This window comes from Ranitomeya imitator, chromosome 3 (assembly GCF_032444005.1).
Source record: "Ranitomeya imitator isolate aRanImi1 chromosome 3, aRanImi1.pri, whole genome shotgun sequence".
In the NCBI taxonomy this organism is placed as follows: domain Eukaryota; kingdom Metazoa; phylum Chordata; class Amphibia; order Anura; family Dendrobatidae; genus Ranitomeya; species Ranitomeya imitator.
The window spans coordinates 129,382,739-129,409,461 of record NC_091284.1 but is presented as its reverse complement, the minus strand read 5'-3'; the positions used below and the strand labels follow the sequence as shown (position 1 = coordinate 129,409,461).

The following is a 26,723-nucleotide window of genomic DNA, read 5'->3' as shown; positions in this document are numbered from 1 at the left end:
TATTGTGGTGATTCTACTCATGCTATTTCTAATTGTTCTAAACGCACTAGGCGGTTCGATAGCTCTGCCGTTATTGGTACTGTACAGTCCAAATTCCTTTTGTCCATTACCTTAATATGCTCTTTGTCATCATATTCTGTCATGGCGTTTGTGGATTCAGGCGCTGCCCTGAATCTGATGGATTTGGATTATGCTAAACGTTGTGGATTTTTCTTGGAGCCTTTGCGGTGTCCTATTCCGTTGAGAGGAATTGATGCTACACCTTTGGCCAAGAATAAGCCTCAGTACTGGGCCCAGCTGACCATGTGCATGGCTCCTGCACATCAGGAAGTTATTCGCTTTCTGGTACTGCATAATTTGCATGATGTGGTCGTGTTGGGGTTGCCATGGCTACAAACCCATAATCCAGTATTGGATTGGAACTCTATGTCGGTAACCAGCTGGGGTTGTCAGGGAGTACATGGTGATGTTCCATTTTTGTCTATTTTGTCATCCATTCCTTCTGACATCCCAGAGTTCTTGTCGGACTTTCAGGATGTATTTGAAGAGTCCAGGTCTGATGCCCTACCTCCGCATAGGAATTGTGATTGTGCTATCGATTTGATTCCTGGTAGTAAATTCCCTAAGGGTCGTTTATTTAATTTGTCCGTACCTGAACACACCGCTATGCGCAGTTATGTGAAGGAGTCCCTGGAGAAGGGACATATTCGCCCATCGTCGTCACCATTGGGAGCAGGGTTCTTTTTTGTAGCCAAGAAGGATGGTTCGCTAAGACCGTGTATTGATTACCGCCTTCTTAATAAGATCACTGTTAAGTTTCAGTATCCCTTGCCATTGATATCTGACTTGTTTGCTCGGATTAAGGGGGCTAGTTGGTTTACTAAGATTGATTTTCGTGGTGCGTATAATCTGGTGAGAATCAGGCAGGGAGATGAATGGAAAACGGCATTTAATACGCCCGAGGGTCATTTTGAGTATCTGGTGATGCCGTTCGGACTTGCCAATGCTCCATCTGTTTTTCAGTCTTTTATGCATGACATTTTCCGTGAGTATCTGGATAAATTCTTGATTGTTTACTTGGATGACATTTTGATCTTCTCAGATGATTGGGAGTCTCATGTGAAGCAAGTCAGAATGGTTTTCCAGGTACTGCGTGCTAATTCCTTGTTCGTGAAGGGATCAAAGTGTCTCTTCGGTGTGCAGAAAGTTTCATTTTTGGGGTTCATCTTTTCCCCTTCTACTATCGAGATGGATCCGGTTAAGGTTCAGGCCATCCAGGATTGGACTCAGCCGACATCTCTAAAAAGTCTGCAGAAATTCCTGGGCTTTGCTAATTTTTATCGTCGCTTCATCTGTAATTTTTCTAGCATTGCCAGACCATTGACCGATTTGACCAAGAAGGGTGCTGATTTGGTTAATTGGTCTTCTGCTGCCGTGGAAGCTTTTCAGGAGTTGAAGCGTCGTTTTTGCTGTGCCCCTGTGTTGTGTCAACCTGATGTTTCTCTTCCGTTCCAGGTCGAGGTTGATGCTTCTGAGATTGGTGCAGGGGCGGTTTTGTCACAGAGAGGTTCTGGTTGCTCAGTGTTCAAACCATGTGCTTTCTTTTCCAGGAAATTTTCTGCTGCTGAGCGTAATTATGATGTGGGCAACCGAGAGTTGCTGGCCATGAAGTGGGCATTCGAGGAGTGGCGTCATTGGCTTGAGGGTGCTAAGCATCGCGTGGTGGTTTTGACTGATCATAAGAACCTTACTTATCTTGAGTCTGCCAAGCGCTTGAATCCTAGACAGGCCCGTTGGTCGTTATTTTTTGCTCGTTTTGATTTTGTGATTTCATACCTTCCGGGCTCTAAAAATGTGAAGGCGGATGCTCTGTCTAGGAGTTTTGTGCCCGACTCTCCGGGGTTATCTGAGCCGGCGAGTATCCTCAAGGAAGGAGTCATTGTGTCTGCCATCTCCCCTGATTTGCGGAGAGTGTTGCAGAAATTTCAGGCTAATAAACCTGATTGTTGTCCGGCCGAGAAACTGTTCGTCCCTGATAGGTGGACTAGTAAAGTTATCTCTGAACTTCATTGTTCGGTGCTGGCTGGTCATCCAGGAATCTTTGGTACCAGGGAGTTGGTTGCTAGATCCTTCTGGTGGCCATCTCTGTCACGGGATGTGCGTGCTTTTGTGCAGTCCTGTGGAATTTGTGCTAGGGCTAAGCCCTGCTGTTCACGTGCCAGTGGGTTGCTTTTGCCCTTGCCGGTCCCGAAGAGGCCTTGGACACATATTTCGATGGATTTCATTTCTGACCTTCCCGTTTCTCAAAAAATGTCGGTCATTTGGGTGGTCTGTGATCGCTTTTCTAAAATGGTTCATCTGGTGCCCTTGGTTAAATTGCCTTCCTCCTCTGATTTGGTGCCTTTGTTCTTCCAGCATGTGGTTCGTTTACATGGCATTCCTGAGAATATTGTTTCTGACAGAGGTTCCCAGTTTGTCTCGAGGTTCTGGCGAGCCTTTTGTGGTAGGATGGGCATTGACCTATCTTTTTCCTCGGCCTTCCATCCTCAGACTAATGGCCAGACCGAACGAACCAATCAGACCTTGGAAACATATCTGAGATGTTTTGTTTCCGCTGACCAGGATGATTGGGTGTCATTTTTGCCGTTGGCTGAGTTCGCCCTTAATAATCGGGCCAGCTCGGCTACCTTGGTCTCTCCATTTTTCTGCAATTCTGGGTTCCATCCTCGTTTCTCTTCAGGACAGGTTGAGTCTTCGGACTGTCCTGGTGTGGATTCTGTGGTGGACAGGTTGCAGCAGATCTGGACTCAGGTAGTGGACAATTTGACCTTGTCCCAGGAGAAGGCTCAGCTTTTCGCTAATCGCAGACGCCGTGTGGGACCCAGACTTCGTGTTGGGGATCTGGTTTGGTTATCTTCTCGTCATATTCCTATGAAGGTTTCCTCTCCTAAATTTAAACCTCGTTTTATTGGTCCGTATAGGATTTCTGAGATTCTCAATCCGGTGTCTTTTCGTCTGACCCTCCCAGACTCCTTTTCCATACATAATGTATTCCATAGGTCGTTGTTGAGGAGATACGTGGCACCTATGGTTCCATCTGTGGAGCCTCCTGCCCCTGTTTTGGTGGAGGGGGAATTGGAGTATATTGTGGAGAAGATTTTGGATTCTCGTGTCTCTAGACGGAAACTCCAGTATCTGGTCAAATGGAAGGGTTATGCTCAGGAAGATAATTCCTGGGTTTTTGCCTCTGATGTCCATGCCCCAGATCTTGTTCGTGCCTTTCATGTGGCTCATCCTGGTCGGCCTGGGGGTTCTGGTGAGGGTTCGGTGACCCCTCCTCAAGGGGGGGGTACTGTTGTGAATTCTGTGGCTGAGTTCACTTCTGTGGTCACAAGTGGTATTGCAGTCTCTGGGCTTCCTCCCTCAGGTGTTTTGGTGAGCTCGTTGGCTGCCTTGCTATTTAGCTCCACCTGAGTCTGTCTTCCTTGCTCCTTGTCAATGTTCCAGTGTTGGATCTGAGCTACTGCATCTTTCCTTGGGCCTGCTGCTCTGCTAGATAAGTGCTTCTAGTTTGTTTTCTGTTTTTTCTGTCCAGCTTGCTATTATCTTTTGCTGGAAGCTCTGAGAAGCAAAGGGGTGCACCGCCGTGCTGTTAGTTCGGCACGGTGGGTCTTTTTGCCCCTTTGCGTGGTTTTCGTTTTAGGGTTTTTGTAGACTGCATAGTTCTCTTTGCTATCCTCGCTCTGTTTAGAATATCGGGCCTCACTTTGCTGAATCTATTTCATTCCTACGTTTGTCTTTTCATCTTGCTAACAGTCATTATATGTGGGGGGCTGCCTATTCCTTTGGGGTATTTCTCTGAGGTAAGTCAGGCTTGTATTTCTATCTTCAGGCTAGTCAGCTCCTCAGGCAGTGCCGAGTTGCACAGGTAGTGATAGGCGCAATCCACTGCTGCTTATAGTTGTGTGAGGATAGATCAGGTACTGCAGTCTACAGAGATTCCACGTCTCAGAGCTCGTCCTATTGTTTTTGGTTATTGCCAGATCTCTGTATGTGCGCTGATTACTGCACGCTGTGTTGCCTGATTGCCAGCCATAACAGAGACCCACATAGCCTCCCCATGATCAGCAGGAGACCCACATAGCCTCCCCATGAATAAGCAAGAGACCCACATAGCCTCCCCATGATCAGCAGGAGACCCACATAGCCTCCCCATGATCAGCAGGAGACCCACATAGCCTCCCCATGAATAAGCAAGAGACCCACATAGCCTCCCCATGATCAGCAGGAGACCCACATAGCCTCCCCATGATCTGCAGGAGACCCACATAGCCTCCCCATGAATAAGCAAGAGACCCACATAGCCTCCCCATGATCAGCAGGAGACCCACATAGCCTACCCATGATCTGCTGGAGACTCGCATAGCCTCCCCATGATCTGCAGGATACCCACATAGCCTACCCATGATCTACAGGAGACCCAACTATACTTACCATGATCAGCAAGAGACCCACATAGCCTCCCCATGATCAGCAGGAGACCCACATAGCCTCCCCATAAACAGCAGGAGACCCACATAGCCTACCCATGATCTGCTGGAGACTCGCATAGCCTCCCCATGATCTGCAGGATACCCACATATACCCAAAGGAAAAGGGAAGTAACACACCAAAAATAAAATTTAAGAAATTTTATTAACATCAATTAAAAGACAAAAATATGAATAATATTCAAATATATACAATACAAGGGGAATGAGAACACGGCAGAATGGACTCAGAGCAAATCCAAGTAGTGTATAAATATAAATACATATAAAAGGGGATAAATAAATAAATAAATAACTAATTGTACATGCACCAGCAGGCCCTGGATTACAGAAAGGAATATTTTGACCACAAAGTAGATGCAACTATAATCAATAAAGTACCTCTCAACAAAGCATATATGTTAAGAAGTGTCCTAAAGACCTAAATGTAACAGATGGTAACCTGTTGTGAATTCTGTGGCTGAATTCACTCCTGTGGTCACAAGTGGTATTGCAGCCTCTGGGCTTCCTCCCTCAGGTGTTTTGGTGAGCTCGTTGGCTGCCTTGCTATTTAACTCCACCTGAATCTGTCTTCCTTGCTCCTTGTCAATGTTCCAGTGTTGGATCTGAGCTACTGCATCTTTCCTGTGGCCTGCTGCTCTGCTAGATAAGTGTTACTTTGTTTTTGTTTCCGTTTTTTCTGTCCAGCTGTGCTATTCTCTTTTGCTGGAAGCTCTGAGACGCAAAGGGTGCACCGCCGTGCCGTTAGTTCGGCACGGTGGGTCTTTTTGCCCCCCTTTGCGTGGTTCTGCTTTAGGGTTTTTTGTAGACTGCATAGTTCTCTTTGCTATCCTCGCTCTGTCTAGAATATCGGGCCTCACTTTGCTGAATCTATTTCATTCCTACGTTTTGTCTTTTCATCTTGCTAACAGTCATTATATGTGGGGGGCTGCCTATTCCTTTGGGGTATTTCTCTGAGGCAAGTCAGGCTTGTATTTCTATCTTCAGGCTAGTCAGCTCCTCAGGCAGTGCCGAGTTGCATAGGTAGTGTTAGGCGCAATCCACTGCTGCTTTTAGTTGTGTGAGGATAGGTTCAGGTATTGCAGTCTGCAGAGATTCCACGTCTCAGAGCTTGTTCTATTGTTTTTGGGTTATTGCCATATCACTGTATGTGCGCTGATTACTGCACACTGTGTTGCCTGATAGCACAGCATAACAGTACAAGGAGCCCAAACCAATGATTCTCAATAGAGGGAAAAAAGAAGTCCTGACATCATTTTTTTTTCCTCAGCTCTGTCTTCAGTTTTTTTTTTTTTTTTCCCCTAGACATTAGAGTGCTTCAGGACACAGCTGTGGACATGGATATTCAGGCTCTGTGCTCCTCAATGGATAATCTCGTTATAAATGTACAAAAGATTCAAGATACAATTGATCAGAAATCTATGCTAGAACCAAGAATTCCTATTCCTGATTTGTTTTTTGGTGACAGAACTAAGTTCCTGAGCTTCAAAAATAATTGTAAGCTATTTCTGGCCTTGAAACCTCATTCTTCTGGTAATCCTATTCAACAGGTTTTGATTATTATTTCTTTTTTGCGCGGCGACCCACAGGACTGGGCGTTTTCTCTTGCGCCAGGAGACCCTGCATTGAGTAATGTTGATGCGTTTTTCCAGGCGCTTGGATTGCTTTACGATGAGCCTAATTCAGTGGATCAGGCTGAGAAAAATTTGCTGGCTTTATGCCAGGGTCAGGATGATGTAGAAGTATATTGTCAGAAATTTAGGAAGTGGTCAGTACTCACTCTGTGGAATGAATCTGCACTGGCGGCTTTGTTCAGAAAGGGTCTCTCTGAAGCTCTTAAGGATGTCATGGTGGGATTTCCTATGCCTGCTGGTTTGAATGAGTCTATGTCCTTGGCCATTCAGATCGGTCGTCGCTTGCGCGAGCGTAAATCTGTGCACCATCTGGCGGTATTGTCTGAGAGTAAACCTGAGCCTATGCAGTGCGACAGGACTATGACTAAAGTTGAACGGCAAGAACACAGACGTCTGAACAGGCTGTGTTTCTACTGTGGTGATTCCACTCATGCTATTTCTAATTGTCCTAAGCGCACTAGGCGGTTCGATAGCTCTGCCGTCATTGGTACTGTACAGTCCAAATTCCTTCTGTCCATTACCTTGATATGCTCTTTGTCATCGTATTCTGTCATGGCGTTTGTGGATTCAGGCGCTGCCCTGAATCTGATGGATTTGGATTATGCTAAACGTTGTGGATTTTTCTTGGAGCCTTTGCGGTGTCCTATTCCGTTGAGAGGAATTGATGCTACACCTTTGGCCAAGAATAAGCCTCAGTACTGGGCCCAGCTGACCATGTGCATGGCTCCTGCACATCAGGAAGTTATTCGCTTTCTGGTACTGCATAATCTGCATGATGTGGTCGTGTTGGGGTTGCCATGGCTACAAACCCATAATCCAGTATTAGATTGGAACTCTATGTCGGTAACCAGCTGGGGTTGTCAGGGAGTACATGGTGATGTTCCATTTTTGTCTATTTCGTCATCCATTCCTTCTGACATCCCAGAGTTCTTGTCTGACTTTCAGGATGTATTTGAAGAGCCCAAGTCTGATGCCCTACCTCCGCATAGGAATTGTGATTGTGCTATCGATTTGATTCCTGGTAGTAAATTCCCTAAGGGTCGTTTATTTAATTTGTCCGTGCCTGAACACACCGCTATGCGCAGTTATGTGAAAGAATCCCTGGAGAAGGGACATATTCGCCCATCGTCATCACCATTGGGAGCAGGGTTCTTTTTTGTAGCCAAAAAGGATGGTTCGCTAAGACCGTGTATTGATTACCGCCTTCTTAATAACATCACTGTTAAGTTTCAGTATCCCTTGCCATTGATATCTGACTTGTTTGCTCGGATTAAGGGGGCTAGTTGGTTTACTAAGATTGATCTTCGTGGTGCGTATAATCTGGTGAGAATCAGGCAGGGAGATGAATGGAAAACGGCATTTAATACGCCCGAGGGTCATTTTGAGTATCTGGTGATGCCGTTCGGACTTGCCAATGCTCCATCTGTTTTTCAGTCTTTTATGCATGACATTTTCCGTGAGTATCTGGATAAATTCCTGATTGTTTACTTGGATGACATTTTGATCTTCTCTGATGATTGGGAGTCTCATGTGAAGCAAGTCAGAATGGTTTTCCAGGTACTGCGTGCTAATTCCTTGTTCGTGAAGGGATCAAAGTGTCTCTTCGGTGTGCAGAAAGTTTCATTTTTGGGGTTCATCTTTTCCCCTTCTACTATCGAGATGGATCCGGTTAAGGTCCAGGCCATCCAGGATTGGACTCAGCCGACATCTCTGAAAAGTCTGCAGAAATTCCTGGGCTTTGCTAATTTTTATCGTCGCTTCATCTGTAATTTTTCTAGCATTGCCAGACCATTGACCGATTTGACCAAGAAGGGTGCTGATTTGGTTAATTGGTCTTCTGCTGCCGTGGAAGCTTTTCAGGAGTTGAAGCGTCGTTTTTGCTGTGCCCCTGTGTTGTGTCAACCAGATGTTTCTCTTCTGTTCCAGGTCGAGGTTGATGCTTCTGAGATTGGAGCAGGGGCGGTTTTGTCACAGAGAGGTTCTGGTTGCTCAGTGTTGAAACCATGTGCTTTCTTTTCCAGGAAATTTTCTGCTGCTGAGCGTAATTATGATGTGGGCAACCGAGAGTTGCTGGCCATGAAGTGGGCATTCGAGGAGTGGCGTCATTGGCTTGAGGGAGCTAAGCATCGCGTGGTGGTATTGACTGATCATAAGAATCTTACTTATCTCGAGTCTGCTAAGCGCTTGAATCCTAGACAGGCCCGTTGGTCGTTATTTTTTGCTCGTTTTGATTTTGTGATTTCGTACCTTCCGGGCTCTAAAAATGTGAAGGCGGATGCTCTGTCTAGGAGTTTTGTGCCCGACTCTCCGGGGTTATCTGAGCCGGCGAGTATCCTCAAGGAAGGAGTCATTGTGTCTGCCATCTCTCCTGATTTGCGGAGAGTGTTGCAGAAATTTCAGGCTAATAAACCTGATCGTTGTCCGGCCGAGAAACTGTTCGTCCCTGATAGGTGGACTAGTAAAGTTATCTCTGAACTTCATTGTTCGGTGCTGGCTGGTCATCCAGGAATCTTTGGTACCAGAGAGTTAGTGGCTAGATCCTTCTGGTGGCCATCTCTGTCACGGGATGTGCGTGCTTTTGTGCAGTCCTGTGGGATTTGTGCTAGGGCTAAGCCCTGCTGTTCACGTGCCAGTGGGTTGCTTTTGCCCTTGCCGGTCCCGAAGAGGCCTTGGACACATATTTCGATGGATTTCATTTCTGACCTTCCCGTTTCTCAAAAGATGTCGGTCATTTGGGTGGTCTGTGATCGCTTTTCAAAAATGGTCCATCTGGTGCCCTTGGTTAAATTGCCTTCCTCCTCTGATTTGGTGCCTTTGTTCTTCCAGCATGTGGTTCGTTTGCATGGCATTCCTGAGAATATTGTTTCTGACAGAGGTTCCCAGTTTGTCTCGAGGTTCTGGCGAGCCTTTTGTGGTAGGATGGGCATTGACCTATCTTTTTCCTCGGCCTTCCATCCTCAGACTAATGGCCAGACCGAACGAACCAATCAGACCTTGGAAACATATCTGAGATGTTTTGTTTCTGCTGACCAGGATGATTGGGTGTCATTTTTGCCGTTGGCTGAGTTCGCCCTTAATAATCGGGCCAGCTCGGCTACCTTGGTCTCTCCATTTTTCTGCAATTCTGGGTTCCATCCTCGTTTCTCTTCAGGACAGGTTGAGTCTTCGGACTGTCCTGGTGTGGATTCTGTGGTGGACAGGTTGCAGCAGATCTGGACTCAGGTAGTGGACAATTTGACCTTGTCCCAGGAGAAGGCTCAGCTTTTCGCTAATCGTAGACGCCGTGTGGGTCCCCGACTTCGTGTTGGGGATCTGGTTTGGTTATCTTCTCGTCATATTCCTATGAAGGTTTCCTCTCCTAAATTTAAACCTCGTTTTATTGGTCCGTATAGGATTTCTGAGATTCTCAATCAGGTGTCTTTTCGTCTGACCCTCCCAGACTCCTTTTCCATACATAATGTATTCCATAGGTCGTTGTTGAGAAGATACGTGGCACCTATGGTTCCATCTGTGGAGCCTCCTGCCCCTGTTTTGGTGGAGGGGGAATTGGAGTATATTGTGGAGAAAATTTTGGATTCTCGTGTCTCTAGACGGAAACTCCAGTATCTGGTCAAATGGAAGGGTTATGCTCAGGAGGATAATTCCTGGGTTTTTGCCTCTGATGTCCATGCCCCAGATCTTGTTCGTGCCTTTCATGTGGCTCATCCTGGTCGGCCTGGGGGTTCTGGTGAGGGTTCAGTGACCCCTCCTCAAGGGGGGGGGGGTACTATTGTGAATTCTGTGGCTGAATTCACTCCTGTGGTCACAAGTGGTATTGCAGCCTCTGGGCTTCCTCCCTCAGGTGTTTTGGTGAGCTCGTTGGCTGCCTTGCTATTTAACTCCACCTGAGTCTGTCTTCCTTGCTCCTTGTCAATGTTCCAGTGTTGGATCTGAGCTACTGCATCTTTCCTGTGGCCTGCTGCTCTGCTAGATAAGTGTTACTTTGTTTTTGTTTCCGTTTTTTCTGTCCAGCTGTGCTATTCTCTTTTGCTGGAAGCTCTGAGACGCAAAGGGTGCACCGCCGTGCCGTTAGTTTGGCATGGTGGGTCTTTTTGCCCCCCTTTGCGTGGTTCTGCTTTAGGGTTTTTTGTAGACTGCATAGTTCTCTTTGCTATCCTCGCTCTGTCTAGAATATCGGGCCTCACTTTGCTGAATCTATTTCATTCCTACGTTTTGTCTTTTCATCTTGCTAACAGTCATTATATGTGGGGGGCTGCCTATTCCTTTGGGGTATTTCTCTGAGGCAAGTCAGGCTTGTATTTCTATCTTCAGGCTAGTCAGCTCCTCAGGCAGTGCCGAGTTGCATAGGTAGTGTTAGGCGCAATCCACTGCTGCTTTTAGTTGTGTGAGGATAGGTTCAGGTATTGCAGTCTGCAGAGATTCCACGTCTCAGAGCTTGTTCTATTGTTTTTGGGTTATTGCCATATCACTGTATGTGCGCTGATTACTGCACACTGTGCTGCCTGATAGCACAGCATAACAGTAACCAATGTGCCCATTAAGGGCTACTGAAACCCATATAGTCTAAGGTCATCAAATTGTACCTATAAGGAGTGCCAAAGTGGCCAGTGAATATGGGGCAGTGCCGATTATTAATTAACCAAGTGGGCACAAAGTAAAGTGTCAGTGCATAATGGAGTTCAGATATACTCCTATAGGAACCATGTAAGGGAGGTCAAAGGTAAAATAGTAACGCTGTGTGCATACCTGCTGATGGAGGGATTTGCCGTGAGGTGGATAACCCCGACGCGCGTTTCGCAACGTGGCTTCTTCCTGGGGGTCTTGGCATGAAAAGCTCCATAGCCTCCCCATGTCCAGCATGAAACCAGCATAGTCTCCCCAAGTCTAGCATGAGATCCTCACATAGCCATCCCCAGCCAAACATCCCATACACATACTCACCTCACTCCCATTCTGCCTATGCTCTCTCCGATGCACCTGACTCTCCGCAGTGCACAGCTAAACAGCTGATGCGATAAAATGACACCATTGCATCAGCTGTCTCACTCACTGATTGGTGAAAGAAGAGGCTGACGGCCCTTCCTCTACCAATGCATACTCCACTGCCTGCACCTCAAGGATGCAGATGGCGGTGACAGTGGGCAGCGGCAGACAGGCTGGGGAGGGCCTGGGGCGGCCTTGCCCAAGTCTGCCTTTGAGAGATGTTGCCCAAACAGGTATCTCTAGATATTCACATGCTTCCAATGGGGAGAGAACAACTGCCAGATGTCCTTGATGACAGCTTATTTGGTAGTATAACAAAAATATTGGTTGCTTAACCCTTTAGTGGCGGAGCCAATTTTGATCTTACTGACTAGGCCAAATTTTTTAATTCCGACCAATGTTACTTTATGTGGTAATAACTCTGGAACACTTCAACGTATCCCAGTAATTCTGAGGTTGTTTTTTTTGTGACACATTGTACTTTATGTTGGTGGTAAATTTAGGTTGATATGTTTTGCGTTTATTTGTGAAAATATTGGAATTTCGGTGAAAATGTTGTAAAATTTGCAATTTTCAAATTTTTTATTTTGATATTCTGAAACCAGTGTGTCATGCTGTACAAAATAATTAATAAATAACATTTCCCATATGTGTACTTTACATCAGCATCATTTTTCAAGAGTAATTTTATTTTATTAGGATGTTAGAAGGGTTAAAAGTTTAACAGCAATGTCTTACTTTTTTCAAGAAATTTACAAAACCTGTTTCTTTAGGGACCTATTTAGATTTAAATTGACTTTCAGATGCCTATATATTGGAAACTTCCCAAAAGTGATACCATTTTAAAAAGAGTGCACTCAAATACTTCAAAACTGCTGTCAAGAATATATTTAACCCTTGTGGCACTAAACAGGAATTAATGCAAAGTGGAAGGAAAAAAATTTAAAATCTTACCTCTAAAATGATTTACACAGAACCCCTGGTAGCATGTCATCCTTATTACTGCAGCCTTCCTCACAAACATAACAGCACCCCTGTCCTGATGTGACTTCTCCATCATCATCCTGCAATTCAAAAAGACCTCACATGGGAAAGCTATTCCTTAAAGGGACTCTGTCACCTGAATTTGGAGGGAACAATCTTCAGCCATAGGGGCGGGGTTTTCAGGTGTTTGATGCACCCTTTCCTTACCCGCCGGCTGCATGCTGGCTGCAATATTGGATTGAAGTTCATTCTCTGTCCTCCGTAGTACATGCCTGCGCTGTGCAAGATTGCCTTGTGCAGGCATGTACTACGGAGGACAGAGAATGAACTTTAATCCAATATTGCAGCCAGCATGCAGCCGGCGGGTAAGGAAAGGGTGATTCAAACACCTGAAAACCCCGCCCCTATGGCTGAAGATTGTTCCCTCCAAAATCAGGTGACAGAGTCCCTTTAAAAGGGTTGTCCCTTTTCCACTAACTTTAACCCATAGGCTCAGTGTTGTGTAAAAAAAAAAATAGTTTTGCATTCCCTCCCCTGGTCCAGTGCCGTGTCATCACCACTAGCCAAGTCTCTCATGATTGGCTACAGCGTTAACAGCACTGCAGCCAGTCATTAAGCTCAACAGCTCTACCTATGTAGATGGCTTGAGTGTGAAGTGAGCGGTCTTTCACTGCTGCCCATGTGACCATTCAAAAACTACATTACCCACAACCCCCTGCATCCCGCTGCCCCCCATGTACAGACAACATTTCCTACTTCTTTATCTCCTGCGTTCCCTACTAGTGGTCCCCGGGGCAGAGCTGACAAGAATAAACATGAAGCTATGGTGCTATGCATAGTACTGATAGATAGTACTATAGATAAATGGAATTCCGCTCTGTCCCTACCACTTTGTGTGAAGGTTTTAAATCCTTCAGCCTAAAATTCTGTGTTTTTCTATGTGTTGATCATAGCAACCAATCACAGAGCAGTTTTCACTTCAATAGAGCGGTTTAAAAAGCTAGCGTTGGGCTCTGATTGGTTTCTGACAGTTGCTTGTACAGGTTGAGGTGTACATAATAACAAATATGGAAAAAATTGGATAGGGGATAACTTCCTGATTGTTGGGGATCCAGCTGTTAGAGCTCCCACCGATCCTGAGAACCTGGGCTCTTCAGAGCCCAGTGTGAATGGAGCAGAGGTCGATCACGTGAACTTCTGCGCCATTTATTCCTAAAGGGAGTGGTGAAGATAAGCGAGCGTGGTGCTCAGTTGATTTTCCGGACTCCCATAAGAATGAATGAAGCGGCACTACAGATGACCTCTCACCGATCCATTTAGACCATTGGTTTTAGGGATTGGTGGGGAATCCAGCAGTTAATAACTTCCAAACTTGGGAATACACCTTTCATGGCTGGTACTTCTGTAGGGGGGAAGCAGGGTTGATTAAGATGTCATGACAACAGGTGGACAGGTGGGGTGACATGATGCTGTTTGTAGTTTGATATGCTGATGTTGATGTGTGATTATTTTTATGTATGATAAAAAGGTTATATTTTATTCCTATGGCAGGGGTTGTGTTCAGTTGTTTTCTATGTTTTACCTTAAGGCTGTCCCTGGGAATGCATGAGGTATGTCCACTAGAAGAACTACACTAAGAATATTAATGTAGCTTGCATTACACAAGGCATTAGGCAGTTAACAGTTGGGATTAACCCACAGTTGGGAAGAGGTTAGGCCAGTTTCATATAGAAAAGTTTTCCAGTTTGGGGAGAGAGTGTTAAAGTTTAGGAGTGGAGTCTAGTAAGTGAAAGAGTGGAGAGTAAAGCTGGACAAGGCAGTTTTAGCAGGTGCAAAAGAAGGTCGTTGTGGCAGAGTTGAACAGGTACTGTCAGTGCAAGTTTCCTCACAACATGAGGACACATCCGAAGTTTCGTCCGGACGCCTGGGAAGTCTTGGGCTCGAGGTTTGAAAGAGGTATTGAGTGCCATACCCATGTCCCCCTTGTGAGACAGATGTCAGACAAGTCGCAGAGAAAGGGAAGATTGGTGGTCTTCAGGGAAGCTGTTATGCTGGAAGGAGGGTCCCTAGGGTAAGCAAGAGCAGTTGGGCAAGGGACGAGTCAGGCAGAAAGGAGACGAAAACTGACAGGCCATTAACCCCTTAGTGACCGAGCCAAATTTTTGAAATCTGACCAGTGTCATTTTATGTGGTAATAACTCTGCAACGCTTCAACAAATCCCAGTGATTTTGAGATTGTTTTTTCGTGACACATTATACTTTATGATAATGGTAAATTTAGTTCAACATTTTTTGTGTTTATTTATAAAAAATATAAAAAAATTTGAGAAAAATGTTAAAAAATTAGCAATTTTCTAAATTTGAATGATTATCCCTTTAATCCAGATAGTCATACAACAGCAAACCATTAATAAATAACATTTCCCACATGTCTGCTTTACATCAGCACCATTTGTAACATGTTATTTTATTTTGTTAGCATTTTAGGAGGTTTAAAAATGTAGCAGCAATTTTTCATTTTTTCAAAGAAATTTACCACATTTATTTTTTTAGGGACTTATCCATGTTTGAAGTGACTTTAGGGGTCTCATATATTGGGAAACCCCCAAACGTGATACCATTTTAAAAACAGCACCCCCTGACATATTGAAAACTGCTGTCAGGTAGTTTATTAACCCTTCAGGTGCTTTACAGGAATTAATGCAAAGTGACATGACAGAAATGAAAATGTGTATTTTTACCACCTAAATGTTGCTAACTTCTAAACAGATTACTATAGCCGTCAGACTCTAAGGCCGCTATTTGGTCATGAATTGCCATCGCAAACATCAGGACAACAAAATCATGATCTGAGGGCACCAATTGGGATAAAGAAGAAGCCCCCACACTCTGTTAACCATTTACAATGATGTAGTCACTATTGACAGCAGCATCTAAGGGGTTAAACAGATTTGGATGGTGCAAACACTGATCGTGGATGATACAGCAAGTTGTCAGCTATAGTGTACAACCAACAGATGCTGGATTGTCATCTGTATGGGGAGGCTATTCTCTTATATCTCAGGTCAGTTAAAAGACGTATTGGCGGTCATTAAGGGGTTAAACATCACTAAAATGGGACAATGTCTTATTCTATATGTTGCAGCCATGTGTAACTGAATTGCACTGTAAAGCTGAACCTGTTAACCCAGACCCAAGATCTCCTGTTTTGTCTGTAACTACAGCCGGACCCGATCTCATGGACCAGGAGGTAGAAACAACTCCTTGAAGAACAGTGAGTAAAGAACCAACTCCACCGCACCACACACTCCTGACAGGCTCCTGTTTAGAAGAAAGGCATAGTGAGGTCAGTTGTGGCCCACAGTAAACCGGCCCTAGGCCCTCCTTCACTTCTGCACTGCGTTTATCACACAGTCAAAAGGTGCAAGAGGGGAGGATAACTGTTCCGTCTTTACAGGAGCATGCACACAGTACCCATGTCAATTTGTGCAGTAAGGACGGTTCATTTTTGGAAATTGATTTAATTTGACAGTGTTATTGATTTTAGGATTTTAAGCCACTGAGCTGTGATTTAAATTGTAGGAGGTCAGGTCATCTGCTCCTCCATCCACTATCAATTTGACAAAAGGAGGACTGTGCAATTTGTGAGCAAGTCTACAGTAGCAAACGGGAATTACTGAGCATATCTGATATATTTGTAAGTGGCACAGAATCATGTCCCCAACACATCTGTTAAAATAAAGTGGTCATACCCTTTATGTCTACGCTCCACGGTGTACTTCTCTGTGATGTACAGGAAACATTTCCAGATCATGCTTGGGCAAAAAAAGTAATTTTCACGCACAGTGTGGGAAAGACTAAGTGCAACACAAAGGGATAAGGGGAAGGAAGCCCAGACACTAGGGAAAGGGTGAGTAGAGACCCCCTAGACAGATCTAATTACACCCAACCTGCCCTACTGTCCTTAAATTGGTTCCTCACCAATCGCCAAGCAGATAACTTAAGTCCTGTATCTCCCTAAAGCTAGGCCTTGGATAGGGAGGGGGTGGGAGAGGCACTGGTTGGTCCCCACTCTAAACTAAAGAAAAAAAGGTAGACAGACAAGGGGAGTGAACTTACCTTGAGCAGACTCAGAGACCAAACGTCCTCAAACATCTCCATAGAGGAATTTAGCTGACTGTTACAACTCCAAGCCTTCACAAGGGAAAATGTGAATATCACTGTTGATTTTCTGCAGCAGACTGGGGATTTATAAACACCCAGGTCCAGGTGTGTCAACTAGTGTCAGAGGGAGGTTGCCGCTGGGTCCAAGAGGCAGAAGGATTAAGGAGGCATCTGTAATGCCAAATGCAGAGACTTTCTGCAGCCAGGTGTAGAGTGACAGTCTGTTGCATCTAACACACCTGTGAAAGTAATAGTCTATTACTGAATTTTTTTCTGGAATCTTTTTTATTCACCACAGAATAATTTGCACCATTGATATTTTGCAGCCTCTCCTCCATCCTCAGCATAAATGTCTACCTGAGCCAAACACACTAATGAAAAGATCAAAAGTGATAAAAGTGGCATTTTATCTGACAATTAAAGAAGCCACTCCCATCAAAGTTTGTATCCTCATCATCATATTATACAGCATTATGTACTTACTTACAATTGCACATTTTGCCTTTCTACCCAGCTAATTCTTCTCTTTCCCATTAGGTCTATGACATCATGTGATTAAAAATTGACTCCCTGAATCCTTCTACGCTCTTTGTAGAGACAGGAGGTCAATTTTGCCAGCACAAGTCATGAGTCACTGCAAAAGTCTATAGTGGTGGGGAGGTTGGGTAGGAGCAGCTGGGTCAAGAGTTGAAGAGGGGAATGAGAAATGCAGGGATAACAGACGTCCTGTTTCTACATATATCCGGAAAAAAAAAAACAGAAAAATTATCAGGGTAAAAAGGCAAATTGAGCAATTGTAAATACACAGTGCTGTATAATATGATGATTGCAATATATTAAGAGGATAAAAAACTTTCATGAGACTGCTTCTTTAAGCTATTATATGTATATAGCAAACTATAAATAGGCTTTTCAAGTACACATTGCTATCTCATTCATACAAAGTACTACACTGCGTGCAGAATTATTAGGCAAGTTGTATTTTAGAGGATTATTTTTATTATTGATCAACAACTATGTTCTCAGTCAACCCAAAAGACTCATAAATATCAAAGCTTAACCCCTTCATGACCCAGCCTATTTTGACCTTAAAGACCTTGCCGTTTTTTGCAATTCTGACCAGTGTCCCTTTATGAGGTAATAACTCAGGAACGCTTCAACGGATCCTAGCGGTTCTGAGATTGTTTTTTCGTGACATATTGGGCTTCATGTTAGTGGTAAATTTAGGTCAATAAATTCTGCGTTTATTTGTGATAAAAACGGAAATTTGGCGAAAATGTTGAAAATTTCGCAATTTTCACATTTTGAATTTTTATTCTGTTAAACCAGAGAGATATGTGACACAAAATAGTTAATAAATAACATTTCCCACATGTTTACTTTACATCAGCACAATTTTGGAAACAAAATTTTTTTTTGTTAGGAAGTTATAAGGGTTAAAATTTGACCAGCGATTTGTCATTTTTACAACGAAATTTACAAAACCATTTTTTTAGGGACCACCTCACATTTGAAGTCAGTTTGAGGGGTCTATATGGCTGAAAATACCCCAAAGTGACACCATTCTAAAAACTGCACCCCTCAAGGTACTCAAAACCATATTCAAGAAGTTTATTAACCCTTCAGGTGCTTCACAGCAGCAGAAGCAACATGGAAGGAAAAAATGAACATTTAACTTTTTAGTCACAAAAATTATCTTTTAGCAACAATTTTTTTATTTTCCCAATGGTAAAAGGAGAAACTGAACCACGAAAGTTGTTGTCCAATTTGTCCTGAGTACGCTGATACCTCATATGTGGGGGTAAACCACTGTTTGGGCGCACGGCAGGGCTTGGAAGGGAAGGAGCGCCATTTGACTTTTTGAATCAAAAATTGGCTCCACTCTTTAGCGGACACCATGTCACGTTTGGAGAGCCCCCGTGTGCCTAAAAATTGGAGCTCCCCCACAAGTGACCCCATTTTGGAAACTAGACGCCCCAAGGAACTTATCTAGATCCATAGTGAGCACTTTGAACCCCCAGGTGCTTCACAAATTAATCCGTAAAAATGAAAAAGTACTTTTTTTTCACAAAAAAATTCTTTTAGCCTCAATTTTTTCATTTTCACATGGGCAACAGGATAAAATGGATCCTAAAATGTGTTGGGCAATTTCTCCTGAGTACACCAATACCTCACATGTGGGGGTAAACCACTGTTTGGGCACATGGTAAGGCTCGGAAGGGAAGGAGCGCCATTTGACTTTTTGAATGAAAAATTATTTCCATCGTTAGCGGACACCATGTCGCGTTTGGAGAGCTCCTGTGTGCCTAAACATTGGCGCTCCCCCACAAGTGACCCCATTTTGGAAACTAGACCCCCCAAGGAACTTATTTAGATGCCTAGTGAGCACTTTAAACCCTCAGGTGCTTCACAAATTGATCTGTAAAAATGAAAAAGTACTTTTTTTTCACAAAAAAATTCTTTTCGCCTCAATTTTTTCATTTTCACATGGGCAGTAGGGTAAAATGGATCATAAAATTTGTTGGGCAATTTCTCCCGAGTACGTCGATACCTCATATGTGGGGGTAAACCACTGTTTGGGCACTCGGCAGGGCTCGGAAGGGAAGGCGCGCCATTTGACTTTTTGAATGGAAAATTAGCTCCAATCATTAGCGGACACCATGTCACGTTTGGAGAGCCCCTGTGTGCCTAAACATTGGAGATCCCCCAGAAATGACACCATTTTGGAAACTAGACCCCCAAAGGAACTAATCTAGATGTGTGGTGAGGACTTTGAACCCCCAAGTGCTTCACAGAAGTTTATAACGCAGAGCCATGAAAAAAAAAAAATTATTTTCTCAAAAATGATCTTTTAGCCTGCAATTTTTTATTTTCCCAAGGGTAACAGGAGAAATTTGACCCCAAAAGTTGTTGTCCAGTTTCTCCTGAGTACGATGATACCCCATATGTGGGGGTAAATCACTGTTTGGGCACATGCCGGGGCTCGGAAGTGAAGTAGTGACGTTTTGAAATGCAGACTTTGATGGAATGCTCTGCGGGCGTCACGTTGCGTTTGCAGAGCCCCTGATGTGCCTAAACAGTAGAAACCCCCCACAAGTGACCCCATTTTGGAAACTAGACCCCGAAAGGAACTTATCTAGATGTGTGGTGAGCACTTTGAACCCCCAAGTGCTTCATAGAAGTTTATAATGCAGAGCCGTGAAAATAATAAATACGTTTTCTTTCCTCAAAAATAATTATTTAGCCCAGAATTTTTTATTTTCCCAAGGGTTACAGGAGAAATTGGACCCCAAAAGTTGTTGTCCAGTTTCTCCTGAGTACGCTGATACCCCATGAGTGGGGGTAAACCACTGTTTGGGCACACGTCGGGGCTCAGAAGGGAAGTAGTGACTTTTGAAATGCAGACTTTGATGGAATGGTCTGCGGGTGTCACGTTGCGTTTGCAGAGCCCCTGGTGTGCCTAAACAGTAGAAACCCCCACAAGTGACCCCATTTTAGAAACTAGACCCCCCAAGGAACTTATTTAGATGTGTGGTGAGCACTTTGAACCCCCAAGTGCTTCACAGACGTTTACAACGCAGAGCCGTGAAAATAAAAAATCATTTTTCTTTCCTCAAAAATTATGTTTTAGCAAGCATTTTTTTTGATTCACAAGGGTAACAGGAGAAATTGGACCCCAGTAATTGTTGCGCAGTTTGTCCTGAGTATGCTGGTACTCCATATGTGGGGGTAAACCACTGTTTGGGCACACGTCAGGGCTCGGAAGTGAGGGAGCACCATTTGACTTTTTGAATACGAGATTGGCTGGAATCAATGGTGGCGCCATGTTGCGTTTGGAGACCCCTGATGTGCCTAAACAGTGGTAACCCCTCAATTCTACCTCCAACACTAACCCCAACACACCCCTAACCCTAATCCCAACTGTAGCCATAACCCTAAACACAACCCTAACCGCAACACACCCCTAACCACAACCCTAACCCCAACACACCCCTAACCATAACCACAACCCTAATTCCAACCCTAAGGCTATGTGCCCACGTTGCGGATTCGTGTGAGATATTTTCGCACCATTTTTGAAAAATCCGCGGGTAAAAGGCACTGCGTTTTACCTGCGGATTTTCCGCGGATTTCCAGTGTTTTTTGTGCGGATTTCACCTGCGGATTCCTATTGAGGAACAGGTGTAAAACGCTGCGGAATCCGCACAAAGAATTGACATGCTGCGGAAAATACAGCGCAGCGTTTCCGCGCGGTATTTTCCGCACCATGGGCACAGCGGATTTGGTTTTTCATATGTTTACATGGTACTGTAAACCTGATTGAACACTGCTGCGGATCCGCAGCCAAATCCGCACCGTGTGCACATAGCCTAATTCTAAAGGTATGTGCACACGCTGCGGAAAACGCTGCGGATCCGCAGCAGTTTCCCATGAGTTTACAGTTCAATGTAAACCTACGGGAAACAAAAATCGCTGTGCCCATGCTGCGGAAAAGCTGCACGGAAACGCAGCGGTTTACATTCCGCAGCATGTCACTTCTTTGTGCGGATTCCGCAGCGGTTTTACAAATGCTCAAATAGAAAATCGCAGTTGTAAAACCGCAGTGAAATGCGCAGAAAAACCGCGGTAAATCCGCCATAAATCCGCAGCGGTTTAGCACTGCGGATTTATCAAATCCGCAGCGGAAAAATCCGCAGAGGACCAGAATACGTGTGCACATACCGAAACCCTAACCCTAGCCCTAACCCTAACCCTAGCCCTAACCCTACCCCTACCCCTACCCCTACCCCTAGCCCTAACCCTACCCCTAGCCCTAACCCTACCCCTAACCCTAACCCTAGCCCTAACCCTATTCTAACATTAGTGGGAAAAAAAAAATTTCTTTATTTTTTTATTGTCCCTACCTATGGGGGTGACAAAGGGGGGGGGGGGGTCATTTATTATTTTTTTTATTTTGATTCGGCGGGCGCTGCGCATACGCCCGCCATTTTGGAAGATGGCGGCGCCCAGGGAGAAGACGGACGGGACCCCGGCTGGATCGGTAAGTATGATGGGGTGGCGGGGGGACCACGGGGGGGACCACGGGGGGGGGGATCGGAGCACGGGGGGGGGGAATCGGAGTGCGGGAGGGGTGGAACGGAGCACGGGGGGCGTGGAACGGAGCACGGGGGGCTGGAACGGAGCACGGGGGGCTGGAACGGAGCACCGGGGGGGGTGGATCGGAGTGCAGGGGGGGTGATTGGAGCACGGGGGGGTGATTGGAGCACGGGGGGGGGCGGACAAGAGACTGGGGGGAGCGGAGCACTGGACGGAGGGGAGCCGGAGCAGTGTACCGGCCAGATCGGGGGGCTGGGGGGGCGATCGGTGGGGTGGGGTGGGGGCACACTAGTATTTCCAGCCATGGCCGATGATATTTCAGCATCGGCCATGGCTGGATTGTAATATTTCACCCGTTATAATAGGTGAAATATTACAAATCGCTCTGATTGGCAGTTTCACTTTCAACAGCCAATCAGAGCGATCGTAGCCACGAGGGGGTGAAGCCACCCCCCCTGGGCTAAACTACCACTCCCCCTGTCCCTGCAGATCGGGTGAAAGGGTTAACTCCCATTTCACCCGATCTGCAGGGATGCGATCTTTCCATGACGCCGCATAGGCGTCATGGGTCGGAATGGCACCGACTTTCATGACGCCTACGTGGCGTCTTGGGTCGGGAAGGGGTTAATATTTTTGGAAGTTGGAGTGGTTTTTTTTTTTTAGATTTGGCTATCTTAGTAGGATATCTGTTTGTGCAGGTAACTATTAATGTGCAGAATTATTAGGCAACTTAATAAAAACCAAATATAATCCCATCTCACTTATTTATTTTCACCAGGTAAACCAATATAACTGCACAAAATTTAGAAATAAACATTTCTGACATGCAAAAACAAAACCCAAAAAAATTGGTGACCAATATAGCCAGCTTTCTTTATGATGACACTCAACAGCCTTCCGTCCATAGATTCTGTCAGTTGCTTGATCTGTTTACGACCAACATCACGTGCAGCAGCCACCACAGCCTCCCAGACACTGTTCCGAGAGGTGGACTGTTTTCCCTCCCTGTAGATCTCACATTTTATGAGGGACCACAGGTTCTCTATGGGGTTCAGATCAGGTGAACAAGGGGGCCATGTCATTATTTTTTCTTCTTTGAGACCTTTACTGGCCAGCCACGCTGTGGAGTAGTTGGAGACATGTGATGGAGCATTGTCCTGCATGAAAATCATGTTTTTCTTGAACGATACCGACTTCTTCCTGTACCACTGCTTGAAGAAGTTGTCTTCCAGAAACCGGCAGTAGGTCTGGGAGTTGAGCTTCACTCCATCCTCAAGCCGAAAAGGTCCCACAAGTTCATCTTTGATGATACCAGCCCATACCAGTACCCCACCTCCACCTTGCTGGCATCTGAGTCGGAGTGGAGCTCTTTGCCCTTTACTGATGCAGCCTCTGACCCATCCATCTGGCCCATCAAGAGTCACTCTCATCTCATCAGTCCATAAAACCTTTGAAAAGTCAGTCTTAAAATATTTCTTGGCCCAGTCTTGAGGTTTTATCTTACGTTTCTTGTTCAAAGGTGGTCGTTTTTCAGCCTTCCTTACCTTGGCCATGTCCCCGAGTATCGCACACCTTGTGCTTTTTGTTACTCCAGTAACGTTGCAGCTCTGAAATATGGCAAAACTGGTGGCAAATGGCATCTTGGCAGCTTCACGCTTGATTTTCCTCAATTCATGGGCAGTTATTTTGCACCTTTTTTGCCCAACACGCTTCTTGCGACCCTGTTGGCTAATTGCCATGAAACGCTTGATTGTTCGGTGATCACGCTTCAAAAGTTTGGCAATTTCAACACTGCTGCATCCCTCTGCAATTCATATCACAATTTTGGACTTTTCAGAGCCCGTCAAATCTCTCTTCTGACCCATTTTGCCAAAGGAAAGGAAGTTGCCTAATAATTAAGCACACCTTATATAGGGTTTTGATGTCATTAGACAACACTTAATTGGTAGTTGGCTCTCAAGCCTGAACACCTTGGAGTAGGACAACATGTATAAAAAGTATCATGTGATCAAAATACAACTTGCCTAATAATTCTGCACGCAGTGTAAATAATTACCTGCATGTCTGTGTCACTATTTTTGGTCACATTACAGTACATAAAAAAAAATAAAAATCCTTATATTCCCCAGAATTCCAGTTGCAGCATTTGCTCAGTTAATAATGGATTTGTTTTGGATAATCTCTGGGGTCCAGGGCTTGATTCTACCAGCAGTGTCGTCTTCCGATTATCATGATCTTAAAATGGGGGCAATAAAAAAAGGGAGTACCAATTTGTACCAATAGAGAACTGCAATGAAATTAGGCTAAATTAAGCAGCCAACTGAAGAATATGCATGTGAAGGTATGGAACAGGTATCTGAACCATTAATGAGGCAAGTAGCGGTTTTCATACTTACCCCCTGTAGTCACTATAGTTATTGGGAATCTGTCACCAAGTTTTTGCTATTTAATCTGAGAGCAGCATCATGTAGGGACAGAGACCCTTATTCCAGTGATGTGCCACTTACTAGGCTGTGTCTTGTTTCAATAAAATCAGTGTTTTATCAGCAGGAGATTATCACTGGAGGACTAGTTTCCTAGTGCTATGTAGTCCTGCTCTGTGTAACCCCACCTAAATCACTGATTGGCAGCTTTCTGTCAATGCACAGTGCTGTGGGCGGGGTCGAACACAGCTCAGCATTCCTTTCTTAATGGAGATGACCTAAGTAATAACTTACAAATCATCTTTCAGCTCACGACTGGACAGCCACTTTAACTGTATTAAAAAATTACAAAAGAATTTAAATAAGACGTTCTAAAGAAATGTATCCATTCTTCACTTATAGAATCATCATTAATACGGACATTAATGTGGTGGAATGTCCAGAGCCGGCAGCATCACGTCATCTTCTTTACTTGAGGACTCAGACGACTGTAATTCATGAGACACCTTGGAATCTAGTGCTAACTGAATGTATGATGCACTAATGGGGAATCCGGACATATGGACGCTGTCAAGATAAAAAAAGGTCTCATGTCGTCTCATTAAATGTAAAACGGCTTGGTATATATAAAACATTGTACATCTAAAAATGTAATATAGGTGTAAAATCTCTTGCCACTCTTGAGAACTGGTATTTGGACAACCCCTGTGTTGCATAGGATGGCACAGATGGGGGTCTTCTGCTTCTGATCCCAATATACAGTAATTCATAAAAGAGAAGAGCCGCTGCCAAATACTATATTTTAGATGGATGCAACTTCCTGAAAAAATCAGTTGTTTGTTGGGGATGTCATCAGTTGGATGTAATATTTAATGAGATTTATAGACTAAGACTCCAGCAATCAAGTCTTTTCTCTGCAAAATGACATTGGCAAGACTTTGAGCTTGTGCACATGGCCGTATTTTCAGTCCGAGTGCGATCCGACAAAACTCAGACCAATGTTAGTCTATACTTACGTGGCCAAATTTTTTTCTCAGACAGAGCCTATCCAAGGAAAAAAAATCGCAGCATGCACGATTTGCATCCAATATTTGGAGTACACTCGGCCATGCAAGTCAATGACTTTGTGCAAACAACTGGACTGCACTCGGACTGCACTTTGATGTGGTCTGATTTTCATAGACTGATAGAATGTAGAAGATGGAGAAACTTTTTTTTCCATCTGAAAAAAGCGGATCACACTATGATCACACTCTGATCAAATGCTGATCAGAGTGTGATTAGCATAATTGGCCCATGGCTGGAGTTTTATTTAAAGAAATTAAAGAATGAACCCTAAAAATTAGAATATAGTTCAACCAGAATGAATAATCTGTTAGATAACTGTGAAAATAAGTCTAAAGATCCACCTTCATCTATACATTATACGGTAAATGCATGCCAATTTTCAACATCATTGTAATCCCTGATTGATTAATTTATGCACAGACTGTATGATAACTAGTACGCTATTTCGGAATGTAGGTGAATGCACCTGCTTGACCTTAAGGGTATGTGCACACGTTCAGGTTTTTTCACTTTTTTTTCACGTTTTTTTCGCGGTAAAAATGCTATAAAAACTCATTAAAAATGCATACATTCATTTAGAATGCATTCTGCATGTTTGTGCACATGATGCGTTTTTTTCCGCAAAAAAAAACGCATCGCGGTAAAAAAAAGCAGCATGTTCATTAATTTTACGGATTTTCTGCGTTTTTCCCGCTATTCTATGCATTTGGGAAAAACGCATGAAAAAACGCGAAAAAACGCATGCGGATTTCTGGCAGAAATGTCCGTTTTTTTTGTCAGGATAATTTCTGCAAGAAATCCTGACGTGTGTGCATACCCTAAAGGTTACCTATCATTTTAATTTTTATTTAAAGGGGTTATCTTAAAGGTCTGATAAGTAGTTTCTGTTTTTGTTTTGTTCTGTTTTTTTTTTTTTTTAGTGAGATTGGGAAGAGGGGCATAAATGAAGGCTTTGCACCTTTAACGTTTTAGATAACATCCCAGTTTCACTCAAAACAAAAAAGTACACAACGTATATGATACACTTGACTAATAACAAAACCAGGGATTCAAGCTTCAGGAGGCTAATTTGCATATTCCAGGTGCCTTCTGGGAGAAGCGAAGTCTCCCTAAGCTAGAAGATCGTTGGGTACAGCCGGGACCAGCTGCTTCGAAAGCATCACCAAACCAGGGATTCAAGCTTCAGGAGGCTAATTTGCATATTCCAGGTGCCTTCTGGGAGAAGCGAAGTCTCCCTAAGCTAGAAGATCGTTGGGTACAGCCGGGACCAGCTGCTTCGAAAGCATCACCAAACCAGGGATTCAAGCTTCAGGAGGCTAATTTGCATATTCCAGGTGCCTTCTGGGAGAAGCGAAGTCTCCCTAAGCTAGAAGATCATTGGGTACAGCCGGGACCAGCTGCTTCGAAAGCATCACCAAACCAGGGATTCAAGCTTCAGGAGGCTAATTTGCATATTCCAGGTGCCTTCTGGGAGAAGCGAAGTCTCCCTAAGCTAGAAGATCGTTGGGTACAGCCGGGACCAGCTGCTTGGAAAGCATCACCAAACCAGGGATTCAAGCTTGAGGAGGATAATTTGCATATTCCAGGTGCCTTCTGGGAAAAGCGAAGAGTCTCCCTAAGCAAGAAGATCGTTGGGTACAGCCGGGACCAGCTGCTTGGAAAGCATCACCAAACCAGGGATTCAAGCTTGAGGAGGATAATTTGCATATTCCAGGTGCCTTCTGGGAGAAGCGAAGTCTCCCTAAGCTAGAAGATCGTTGGGTACAGCCGGGACCAGCTGCTTGGAAAGCATCACCAAACCAGGGATTCAAGCTTGAGGA

General features: G+C 44.5%; 1 long non-coding RNA gene across 1 annotated transcript in view; it reads left to right on the top strand.

Moving 5' to 3' along the window:
* The window catches only part of LOC138671953 (uncharacterized), a 46,954-nt gene extending 22,117 nt beyond the window's left edge, over positions 1–24,837 (top strand). The window contains exons 2-3 of the long non-coding RNA XR_011319502.1: positions 15,297–15,425; positions 24,238–24,837. This is a non-coding gene — a long non-coding RNA (uncharacterized lncRNA). The remainder of the gene's footprint in view (positions 1–15,296; positions 15,426–24,237) is intronic.
* Positions 24,838–26,723: the final 1,886 nt, after the last annotated feature.